A 12,500-nucleotide genomic window follows, 5' to 3' on the forward strand; every position below is an offset into this window, starting at 1 on the left:
AGTCATGCAAACCATCCAAAACATAGACCAGTCTCACAACAACTGCAGGGCGGTGGTGGGGGGGGGGGGGGTGCCAGGTCTTTATGAAAATGGTAGCCTTACCTTCCAAGTCCTGAAGCCAAGAGCACAAGAGGGTTGACCATGAGGACTTGTCCAAAGAAGACTGGAGGAGAATGGAAGAGGTATTTGATATAACCAGTATTAGAGGCAGCTGGGAAGGGGAAAAGAAGACACTGAGGTACACTAACATGTAGGCTGACCTGTGTAGAGGGGCAGGGAGTTGGACTACTGGTTATGTACATCTCTTCCAGAGGTCACACGTGCTGACCTATTTAGGAGCCAGATTGGTAATGAAAGTAACTGAAACAAGTTGAGTATAAAACAAAAAGGAATGATGGAGAGCACATACCCTGACTAAAGGGATTCACAGCTAAATAAATGCTAACTACACACATAACTGTTGAGCTGACCTGGCTTCTGCAAAACTTTTCTAGGATTTAAAAATATCCTGGATTCATTGCAGAGTACATCACTTCTACTAACTAATGTTTTAGCTATATGACATTATTAGCCACCATTGAAAGTCATTCTAAGAAAGGGCCCCACAAAACGTACTATTATGTTTACTGACAGAAAGATATTACTATAACATTACACCATGACAACTTTATGAGGGCCTGGGGAGATATTCCTTTCAGGTGTCAGCACCAATATTAGTCAAGTTTCTCTGATGATCATTGTCAATTTTTTGACTGATAATGTTGCCCTCTTTGCTTTGGCTTCCAGGAAGCAAAGAACTAAATTTGCAGCACACCTATGACAAATTAGTTAAGAACTTGGGGTGATGTAACTGTTAAGTGACTGTATTATCCCTATAAGTTACCTCAAATTCTTTTGAGGAACCGAGAAAGGTGTCATAAGCAAATAAATATCTCTCTATATTTATTTACATTTTTATCTATATATTTATCTCTATATATTTATTTAGCCCTCTCTGGCTAACAACACCTGGAAACTTCTCACAGTGGTAGAATCTCCAGGTAGCTGCCAAAGACAGAAATCTCTTTTGTTTTAGAAGATCAAGTAAATAAAAACAAGTCCTGATGTCAACTATACCCCACCCCAAATCTCTTTTGTCTGTCCTCTCTTCCATATTTCCACTATCATACTGTAATCAGATTCTGCTCTTGTGATCAGTGATAGCTATTGTCTTTGTATTCTCAGTGCATGTCACCATTCTTCTGGTTTCTTTGGGGATCTCTTTCCAACTCTGTGTGGTTCTGCCAGGGCTGGGAGACTTGCTGCCTACCCTCTGTATCACAGGAGTGACCCAGGCAGTCACCCCAAATGGAATACCCATTCCCCCCACCATCCATTAATAATTCGTTCATTAATGTGCATGTGACCCCAGCAACACCAATCAGAAGCTTCCCTGGAATTGGTATACAGATACTGGACTTGCTCCACTGAGAAAATAAGAGCCTGGCAGCCCTCTTGTATACTATGTGGAGAGAGAGTTTGCATCAGAAGCTAAGGAGAGCAGCAGAGCCAAGAGATGGTGGGGGAGAAAGAGAAAACCTTGATGACATCCTAGAATTTGAATTTAGTCTGAAGCCAGATCCTCCCCTGAACATTTTGTTATAGCAGCCAATAATATCGCATTTTGCTCATACTAGTTCAGTCAAGTTTCTGTCAAGACTGAAAGAGTCCTGATTGTACTCTGTCTTTGATCTTATGGCCTTGTCCCTATCACCTCAACCCACCCTGCACACAGCTAAGTGATCTTGTAACATTTCTAAGAAACATCTGACCTTGACATGTCCCTGCTCAATGTACTAAAACCTGTCACCCACAGGATAAAATAGAAACTCTCTGCATGATGTTCAAGGCTTATTATGTGGACTGACCACCCTCAGTTACCTGAATAGGTGTTAATAGTGACAATACTATGTTCTCTGGCTGAGTCAATGTTCTCTGGGCTAAGATACATTTGGGAAGAAAGTTTAGTCTTGTTGGCTTTCCTGTTGTGTAGTCTGTGATTTCTCTTGCTGACCATCAGAGTAGAACCTTGGACTGAGCCCTGAAATAGAGTTAGGTCCCTCCTTGCTAACCCTGTGATGCAGTGACACAGAAACTAACCCTATGATATTAGATCTCTCTCGTGAAGTTCCCAACACTGAATCAAAACTGGGGGAAAGTGGAGACCATAGTAAAGTAGAGGTAGTAATAAGAATACCTTTCATTTATACTTTCTGGAGAACTAACAGTATCCTGTTAACCTGAAAAAGTTATTGAAACTTCCCAGAGGTGTCCAACTTGCCCCCAGGAAATAATCTAGACTTTTCACATTAGTTCATTATCTCGTATGATCTCAGAACGTTCCTGAGAATAAGGGAAAGCAAGCAGGTGTGCTTTTTATTTTGCAGAAAGAGAAATGGACACAGAGGGATTAAGAAGGGCATTTCCCAAGGCTTGACAGTAACTGTGCAGCCAGGATTAGAATGCCACACTTGTAGTATTAGCCCAGTAGTCTTCAGACTTTTTGTCGGCATAGCCCCCAGAAAAATGTTCAAAACGCTGCACTCCTCATACATTTCTAAGGTGACTTCAAAATTTGTCCATCCTATATTTAAAGAACTGCAAAAAATATCATTTCCAGAACTTTCTAAATATAAACATTTAAAAATATATCTGATGTGTCCAATGGAATGCATCTTTGAAATGTCTGATAGAGGACTTCCCTGGTGGCGCAGTGGTTAAGAATCCACCTGCCAATGCAGGGAACACAGGTTTGAGCCCTGGTCTGGGAAGATCCCACATGCTGCAGAGCAACTAAGCCCGTGCGCCACAACTACTGAGCCCACGTGTCACAACTACTGAAGCCTGCGCGCCTAGAGCCCGTGTTGTGCAACAAGAGAAGCCACCGCAATGAGAAGCCTGTGCACTGCAACGAAGAGAAACTAGAGGAACCACTCACTGCAACTAGAGAAAGCCCACGTGCAGCAACGAAGACCCAACACAACCAAAACAATAATTAATTAATTAATTAATTTAAAAAAAATAAATTAAGAAAATGTCCAATGGAACTTAAATACCAAACCAATTTGAGTATCATATCCATTTTTTTTTTTTTTTTGGCCGCCACGACGCGGCTTGTGGGATTTTAGTTCCCCGGCCAGGGATCGAACCCAGGCCCTTGGCAGTGAGATTGCGGAGTCCTAACCACTGGACTGCCAGGGAATTCCCTATCATATCCTGTTAAAAAAAATAAATGAGTGAGCTCTAATTTATTTATTCTTATTCTATTCTACTTCACCCTCAAAATTTAGTACTAATGTAATTTTATTTAGTTTTTCTTTACACATAAATATATATATAACTATCAATTTACATTTTTAAGTTTCCTGTGACCATAAGGTTCTAAGTAAAAAAGTCTTCTATATTTGTTACAGTTACTATAATTAATCATTTGACTAAAACAACATACATATATTATAAACTTTGATGGACAATTATAGAATAAGAAGGGAAATTGTATTGGAAATGCACCTTTTATTGAGAAGATGGGTTTTTTTCCCCCAATTCATTCATGTATCTGTCAATGAATATTACTTATTGACAGAATGAGACAGAGTTCTCCATTATTTCTATTCCCATTATTGTATTTATAGATGTAAATCTTGGAAAAATCCTGCTCATAATTAAGTAGGTGGGAATGGAAAGACCCTTGTACAGTGACGTCAATCAATTCTTTGAGTTCCCTTTGAATTATATGCCAAAAACATGTTGTGATCTTCCATCAAAAATTATTTTTAGTGATCTTTCAGATGACTACTCCATTAGTTCTTGAATTTTGTGACAGCAAAGTATTGGAAACCACTTGACTTGCAAAAATATATTAACCAGTCATTAGAGCCATTTACTGTCTCACACCTGTCCCTATACCTCCCAGAGTTTCTTCACGGGTGTTTTTTTACCATCTGGGGGAAAGCATCTCAGTAAGACTGGAGAGAAAAGCCATTCATTTGTGGAGTAAGAGAAGAAGGATTGTAAAACGGAAGATGGAAAAGAAACCAGCAGGACAGGTTTCTCAGTGCATTCTCAGGCAGGTCAACTTTGAGAAATAACTCATACAGAAGTTGAAGATCTGGAAATTGATTCCCCTAAAGCTATCCATCCCATCCATCTCTTGGAAAGTCTTTGTAAACTCTTTTTGGATAAGCATACTGCAGTTTGAAGACCACTGTGTTAGCTTCTATCACCTTTTAAAATATCCTTCAAACTTGTGACCCATCCTTACACCTTGTATGTCAATCACCAATAATATGTTGGGCATTCTTCCAGTTATTGGGCATACAACAATCAATAAAAGGGACAAAATTCCTGCCTTCCATGCTAGTGGAGGAGATAGACAATAAATTATCAGAGTTTGACTCCATTTTACACTGAGCGTGACAATGACATGGACATGCATGGCAGAGCCAGAAATAGAAAGCTCAGGCAGCTGCTGATCTTGGAACACAGCTGTCTTGTCTCCTCTGTAGCCTGCAAGGGCAGAGGATATTGTGACCTTTGTCCTAAGTTTCCCCAGCACCAAGCAAAATGCCAGGCACATAATAGGCTCTTTCATACAAATTTGTCTAATTAATTGAGTGAAGTTGCAAGTCAAAGAAATTGTATTTATCTTTCTAAAGTGTCTGACACAATTGTCCTTTAAAGGAGGAATACTGTAGAACCATTCCTAAAATCAAAGCATTTTTAGATCCAAAAGGAAACTCAGTAACCACCTGATCCCATTTCTCCTTTTCTTTTTTTTTTTAAGAAATTGCTTATTTTCCATCGACCTTATTTCCATCTTCTGTTCAGGAGTCTGTGGAAGAGCAGCTTTGAGACCACTCTGGTTGTTTCTCCCCATTTAGTGGCCTGAGCAGCGGCAGCTGCAGACCGGCCTTCAGAGGCTGGCTGCGCGCCGCGGTCCTTCAGGAGATGCTGCTGGAAGGTGCTGAGGCCACCTGCGCCTTCAGACCCGTCTGCAACTTCGGGTTGAGTAGCAATAAGCTCGGGACCTGGAGCGGCTCATTCACCCCGAAATTCCTCCGGGGTCTCAGCCTTTTCAGCAGCCGCCTGCTTTCCTTTTTAGTCTCTTCACGATCCCTGTAGAAGCAGAGACGGGACCTGACCTCCCACGAGCGCGCACCTGAGACGGAGCCGCGCAGGCGCACAATCCCCAGGCCAGCATCACCACATCAGACCCGCCGGGAGCGCCCCTCGTGCTGCAGGGATGGCAGTGTCCACACAGCGCAGGGGGAGAGTCTGTGTGACGTGGAGCAACGGCAGGCGGGTTACCATAAGACGTCTCTGTGAGGCTGGTGGTCACCGTGATAACCGCACAACACACAGCGGAAGGCTGCCTGGATCCGGTTGGTGAAGCTGCCAGGAGTGGTTGGAGCACCTGCAGTAGAGAGGCTCCCGTGGCAGCAGCAAACTTCAGCACAGATCGCTGGCCCGCATTCCTGGAGAGCATGACACTGGCATCTGCTGGGTTTTCAATGTCGACAATGGCACGAGCTGCTGGCAGAAGCTTCTCTCGGGTTCTCTTCAGATTTATAAGGTAACGCCATCACTTTTCCTTTGTTCCATTTGGAAGTCAGGTTGGTGCCACCTAAGTGGGCTCTGCTGTGAGGGATTTGAGGACATCCTCTTCCTTCATCTGCAGGACATCAAGGGCTCCGGTTATTGTGAAAGTTTCCCTGTAAGTTACAAGGGGGAGCCCAGACTAATGCCGCCATATGGACCCCTCTCTGGCTAGTGTGGAAAGACTATTTTGCCTTTTCTTGAAGAAGAAAATTTAAGCCTGGAAAGGTGAAGCAATTTGTCAAGGTCATGAATCTAGACAGTGACAGATGCTGTATTTGTGGCCAGTGGAAAATTTCTAGATACCTTCAATCCAGGCAAATTCTGCATCCAGTTTCCTTTAACGTTGCCCCAGTTTGATAGTTGCCACTGAGAAATGTCCCTGCCCCATACCCATGTAACCTCCCAACGCAACCTTAGTGTCTATATAAAAAGTGAAATAAGAAAATGTTTCTCCCTTTATTTCATGAATTCCCTTGGAATTCACAAAAAATATATATATCATAACAGAAACAATAGGTCAATTGGGTCATTTAGAGTGGCTACTTCTACAACCCAAAATGTGGTTTCTGGTTTTTAGCTTGGAGAGTATGAATGGAATTTCTAATGAATGGGAGTCTTGTACAGTTTCACTGTGAATTTAATATCTGTAAATGGAGCCCCAAGGCCAAATTTCCCATAAAGGGTTAGCAGGATTATTGGTCAGGAAGATTCCTTAGACAGAGAAATAACAGTTCAAGTGGAAATGCAGTTGCTTCTGTTCTGAGGCCTCTGGGGTAAGTCCTTGGGATGGGTGCTGCCCCTACTAGAGGGAAGTCCCAGGTGGCTGAATAAAGAGGTTCCAAGTAAAAGAAAGAAAGAGTTGTTTTATTACCCTGGCACAAATGGAAACCAAACAAGTAAATAAAGGAAGAGTTTCTGAGAGAAGAATTTGTTGGTTTGGTTTCTGGGTGTGTCCCCAGTGGTTTCACTTTGCATTTCTGTAGCATTTGATTGAAGTGATATACTGTGAGAAGTTTCTGCTCATGGCTTTCCAATAAGAAACTCTGGAAACCACACTCAGGGGGAGGGACCAATGAAACCCAAAGAAGAGATCACTTCATAGCTATCCTTCAGCCTCCACTGATGACTCCCAGGTAATGAGCTCCATCCCCATGCTCTCTTCTGTGTCCTAAGCTGGATTTCTCACTCCCTTCTGGAAGTCTTTATTTGAGGGTTCCCAAAACATCTCATATGGACCCCTCTCTGGCTAGTGCAGAAAGATCATTTTGCCTTTTCTTGAAGAAGAAAATTTAAGCCTGGAAAAGTGAAGCAACTTGTCAAGGTCACGAATCTAGTCAGTGATAGACGCTGTATTTGTGGCCAGTGGAAAAATCTCTAGAAACCTTCAATCCAGGCAAATTATCTTCATTATCTTTGCCCCTGAAACTGCTCCTTCTCCTATTTTCTCTTGTTCAGCAAACAGCCCTACCACTTATCCAGGTACCCCAGTCTGAAACTTAGAACTTCTTCTTGACTCTTTCTCTGAAACCACTTCAAATTCAAATTCATCATCAGGTCCTGTCATGGCTGCCTTCTAAATACATTTCACACCTTGCTTGTCCTCAGCAGGCCTAGGGCCAATGCCTTACTGGAGTGAGTCACCAGTTCTTACCAGAGCTGATATGAAAACCTCCTCCCCAGAGTCCCAGCCTCCACGAAGTTCCCTCCAATCCATCCACCACATCATTCCTCATGCTTTTTCAGAAAAGCAAATCCAATTACCTACCTTTCCACTCTGCAAAGTCCTTCAGTGGCTCTGACCACAGAGGCATCTATGAAATATGAAACAAGGAGGAAACCTATAAGTCTGGATGTGTGAGCAGGAATTCTAGCCCTGCTACTCATCTTGGGCAAGTCACTTGGCCTGTATGAGCCTCCATTTCCTTACCCATAATACAAGGTATTTTGAACTAGGACAATAGATTTAAACTTTTTAGTCCAGGATCAACAGTAAGAAATACATTTCAACCATCACACACACACACACACACACACAGAGAGACACTTATGCATAAACACACAGCACACACAAAAATGCACATACAAAAAACACATATATGCACATGCAGACCACACGTATACACACACGAACTCACCTGCTACACACAAATACACATATGTACACACAAATCATATTGTAAAACACAAAGTTTCTCAATATGAAATGTAGCCTTTCTATGTACAATGTACTCTGATACTTTTTGTCCATATTATTTAATTTTTAAATTTTTAATGATTGAAGTAATGCTAGTTGTGACCCACAAAACTGATGACAGGACTCACTAGGAGGCTGAAACCTGCTGTTAAATACTGAGCTACATGACTTCTAAGTTTCCTTCTAACTCTGAAGAGGTAGGTGGGCCAAGTCAGAAAAAAGAAGAGCTTCCAGAATATAAGAAGAAAGGTTAGGAAGAATTCCTTCTAACTAATAAAACCCTGGGCACAATAGCCTTTCCATGTCCCCTGTTTACTGTTTGTAGGAAAAAAGCTTCAGCCTCTTAGACCTTCCCTGATTTCCAAAGGATGGATTCAAACAGTTACTCATTAGGGGAGTGAAGGAAGGCAGAAAGAAACAATAGTACCGCAATGGGACAGGGTCCTGGTTCCTGCTGGGGTGGGGTGGGGGATTGGGGGAGAACAATCTGATATATATATCTGAGTTCTTCTATGGAAACTAAGGCCTCCACCCAGGTGGAGGATGGTAGCTTCAGGCTGAGCATGTGTATGTGGACCCCAGACAGATTGGAACCAGAAGGCTGATGACTGAGATTCCTGGAACACCACCTAGCTACCTCACCACTAACCAATCAGAGGAAGGCTGCACATTCTGCAGCCCTCCCCCCAAATTTGCCACCTGTTCTCCCTGCTCGGACCTTCAATAGACCTTTCTCTGCTCCAAACTCCGACATTTCGATTTGTTTGGCCTCACTATGCTGGGCACACGAACTTGAATTCAACAACACTAATACCATAAAAACACTCACTTCATCACAAGGCAGTCCCATATCCTAGTCAACAGCTCACTATTTTGCTAATTGCAAATATGGAAACCACAGACACCAGTTAAAAATTAACCACAGACCTCAGTTAAAAATTGTGTAATTGGCTCATGATAGTATCCACAATTCCCCATTTCTCAGTCCCTTTTAAAACAACACACAGAAAGTGTGGGGAACAGCTTATTTTTAACTTAATAATTATCTTGCAGACCATTCTACTCATATATCTATATTCAGATGCATCTCTTTCTTAATGGCTACATAGGATTCCATTTTATGAATTGAGCCTAATTTAACTAATTCCTTATTGATGGCCATTTCTACTATACTACAAACATCCTAGAAGTGAAATTCCAAAGACAAAGAATATATGCAGCTGTCATGTGATAGGTATGGCCAAGCTATCTTCCACGGAAACTTTACCAGCTTACACCCTACTTACCAAGTATGAGTGCCAGTTACCCCAGATCCTTGCCAACATTTGTTTGAGAATCAGACACATGGATTCAAATCTCAGCTTCTGCTTGATGTATGTGGCCTTGAACAAGTTGCTGAACAACTCTGAGCCTCGGTTTCCCTCCTTTTGGCAAAACCCACAAGGTTGTTATGAGGATTAAGTGCAATAGTGAATGCAGTAGATCTTTTATAAATTATCAGGTGTGGTTGGCTGCATATTTTTTTTCCAGCCCCATCCCAGTAATACTAATATAATATTTAACTTTAACATACTATTGTATGTTAACTTACAATTGTAACAGTGTACATTCCTTGAGGGTAGTCAAATTTAAACAGCATGCCTCCTAGCTTCTATCTGTGGCAAACTTCTGTGCTCAATAAACGTTGACACATCATGAGCACATCTTTTTTTTAAATATATGGTTTTCAAGTGAGTCTTGCTTATTGATGATCTTGGGTATTTAAAGTCTTCTAAGCTCTTTTGCAGGACAGAAAGTGCTGAAGAACTCATTGTAGATGATCAATATCTATCACCAAAAATAGTTATTTATTGTTCTGACAGAAGTTGGTTTTGGAGTGCCATAATATAACCAAAGAAAAATTAAAACAGCATTTCTTAGAGCTGTTTATTAGAACTTGAATGTTTTTAACAGATTTATTGATGTATAATTTACATACCTTAAAATCTATCTGTTTTGAGTATAAAATTAGTGATTTGGGATAAATTTACAGAGTTGGGCAAACATCACCAGGATCCAGTTTTAGAACATTTCTGTCAACCCCGTAAGATTCCCGAATGCCCATTTACATCTCTGCAAGTTCATGGCATCAGTTAGCCAGGGATGAGTGAAGAGCTTGGATCATCTCTGGTCCCCACCCCGCCCAGCACATGCTCAGAAGGCAGCCAGTGGGTGTGGGGTAGTTGTTCAAGCTGCTCTGTAGTTGTCTCATTTCTAGGATCTCCTAATTAAATTCCTAGCTTGTCAACCATAATACTGCTTTCCCCAACCTGGACTGCAGCCTCAGGGGAACAAAGTACTGGCTTTCCTTATTCGCTTGCCACCAGGATCATTCCTTTAACTGACAACACAACCGGGGGTGGGTTTTCTGCCTTCTGCTAAAACTCAGTTGCACTCCCTCCAGCACTGAAGCTGCGGGCTTTATCGGTATGTCCCACCCTTCTAGAACCTTCTCACTGACTGAGCTGGCACGGGGCTGGGAGCAGTCCAGGCAAGAATGCCACAGATTCCCACTATTCTTAATGAAACATAGCAGTTCTTTATGAAAAAAAAAAAAAAAAAAACCCAACACTTCTCAGTTTGTTGTTTGCCTTTGGTCAATTTCCAGAGCCCTGAAATGGATGTGGTTGATAATGTTGTCTCGTTTTATCATTATTTTCTAAGGAGATGATTTGTTGACTTGCTTAATCTGCCCTATTGGAAGTCTGGAACTTGGGTTTTAAGACGAGTAGTTTTCTTCTATTTGGCTTCTCAGTGTTCCAGCAGCTTTGATCCTTGGCCTCAGTGGACATTCTCCTATAAGTGATGCCTTCAGAAGGCGAGTCAAGACTCAAGGTCACCATGCCAGACCTGTCAATCAGGAGGTGGCTGGCCATCACTCAGCATACAGATTGTCTTGGTTCTTCAGGAGCAACTTGATGGGCAAAATGAGCACAATAGGACAAGAAAGCAGCAGTAAAAAGACGTACTAACTATTCATAGAGTAATAAAACCTCCTCTGTGGTTTAAAAGCTGAGAACTGAACTCTTCCCCAGCCTAGAAAATCCAGAGGCGAGGACCTTTGGACAAATGACAACCCAGTACAGGACTGTGCACAATTAGAATTCTAGGAGAGGGCTGTAGGGCTGAAAGAAGTTGTTGTTTTGGGCCTGACATATTTTATTCTATGCAGTGTAGCAAATTCAGGGCTCCTCTTATATCCAGAGAGAGGAATCCCCTTACTAATATACCAAGAAGGCATATAGCATAATAGTTGATATGCAGGGTCTGGAGCCAAACTCCCTCAGCTTGAACACATTCCCCCTTTCTGCCTGCCTCTTTTACTGCAGGGTGACCTTGGACAATTTTCATAAGCTCCCTTGGCCTCACCTGCCACAACTATAAAATGGGGAAGAAGGTGATATAAACAATACCAGCCTCAGAGGCCTGGTACGTGTGGAAGTTCTTAGAATCATTCCTGACCCATCACTTGAGCTCAGGAGATGTTAGTTCTTATTAATATTTTTAAATATCATTTCTAGGGCTCCCCAGTATATGCCACATGAGAGGCTATTGGCCGTGAAATCTCCTTACCAGCCCTGGGATAGAGCAGGGGAATGAGAGCAGGAGCTTAAGAACAGTGCTGCTTTCAGATGAAGAATTGTGCCCAACAAAACGGCACTGAATCCAGTCAGAATGACCCATTGGCCACCACATTCCTCAGACTCGTGTTCTGAGGCTCCTGGGGACCAGTCCACCTCCACCCCCTGGGCCATCATGCCTCCACTGTGCCTGGGCCACACCCCTACTGCCCAGCACCGCTTTCCCCAAGCTGTGCATCCAAGAGGTAAAGGTGCCTTCACCTGCATTCCTTGCTCTTCCCTTCGGCTCCTGTGGCCAGGGCCCTGGCAGCCTGCACCACCCAGATCAGCCTGCTAGCTCGGTCTGGCTCCAGGCAATGGCTAACATACCCTAAGTGACACTTGGGAGCCCCATAACCCTGCCAAGACAGCAGGTATCTGTCTTTCTGATCATCTGAAATAACAAGCCACCAGACTGATAAAGACAAACTAAGTGAAATATATATATATGAAATATATATATACACACACATATGTATGTGTGCATGTATATATGAAACATATATACACACATGTATGTGTGTATATATGAAACATATATATACACATATGTATGTGTGTATATATATATATATATGCCATATTCTGCATATGGGTCAAAATTACAAATATTCCAAAATCTGACTTCAATTCTTGCTTAAGACTACATGAAACACCATAGAATATTTTCAGTGATTCTTAATCTCTTAGAAATATAGGCCAGTGCTATTTGGAGAGCTCAATATTAAACACGCTAAGAGTCTTTACATTGAATTCCCACTTTCATGCCATATTAACATAAAACTGAGATCTACACCATATGGGTTTAAGTGAAAAAAATAAAGGTGAAGACAACCAAATCAAAACAAAATAAAACAAAACAAAGCACTAAGAAGGCAGCATGTGTAGTGGATTCGAGTGTAGCCAGTGAGCACAGCCTGCCTGCGTTCATACACTCTTCCCCAAGTAGCCACGTGAGCTTGGTCAAGCTGATTGACCTTCCTGCACCTGCTCCTTCATCTGGAGAACAG

The 12,500-nt window shown here is 42.1% G+C and overlaps 1 pseudogene; it reads right to left on the reverse strand.

Annotated features, from left to right (window-relative positions):
• Positions 1–4,845: 4,845 nt before the first annotated feature.
• Positions 4,846–11,625, reverse strand: LOC103006318 (40S ribosomal protein SA-like; annotated as a pseudogene).
• Between the last annotated feature and the right edge of the window lie 875 nt (positions 11,626–12,500).

The sequence above is a fragment of the Balaenoptera acutorostrata genome, chromosome 4, assembly GCF_949987535.1.
Source record: "Balaenoptera acutorostrata chromosome 4, mBalAcu1.1, whole genome shotgun sequence".
Lineage (NCBI taxonomy): Eukaryota > Metazoa > Chordata > Mammalia > Artiodactyla > Balaenopteridae > Balaenoptera > Balaenoptera acutorostrata.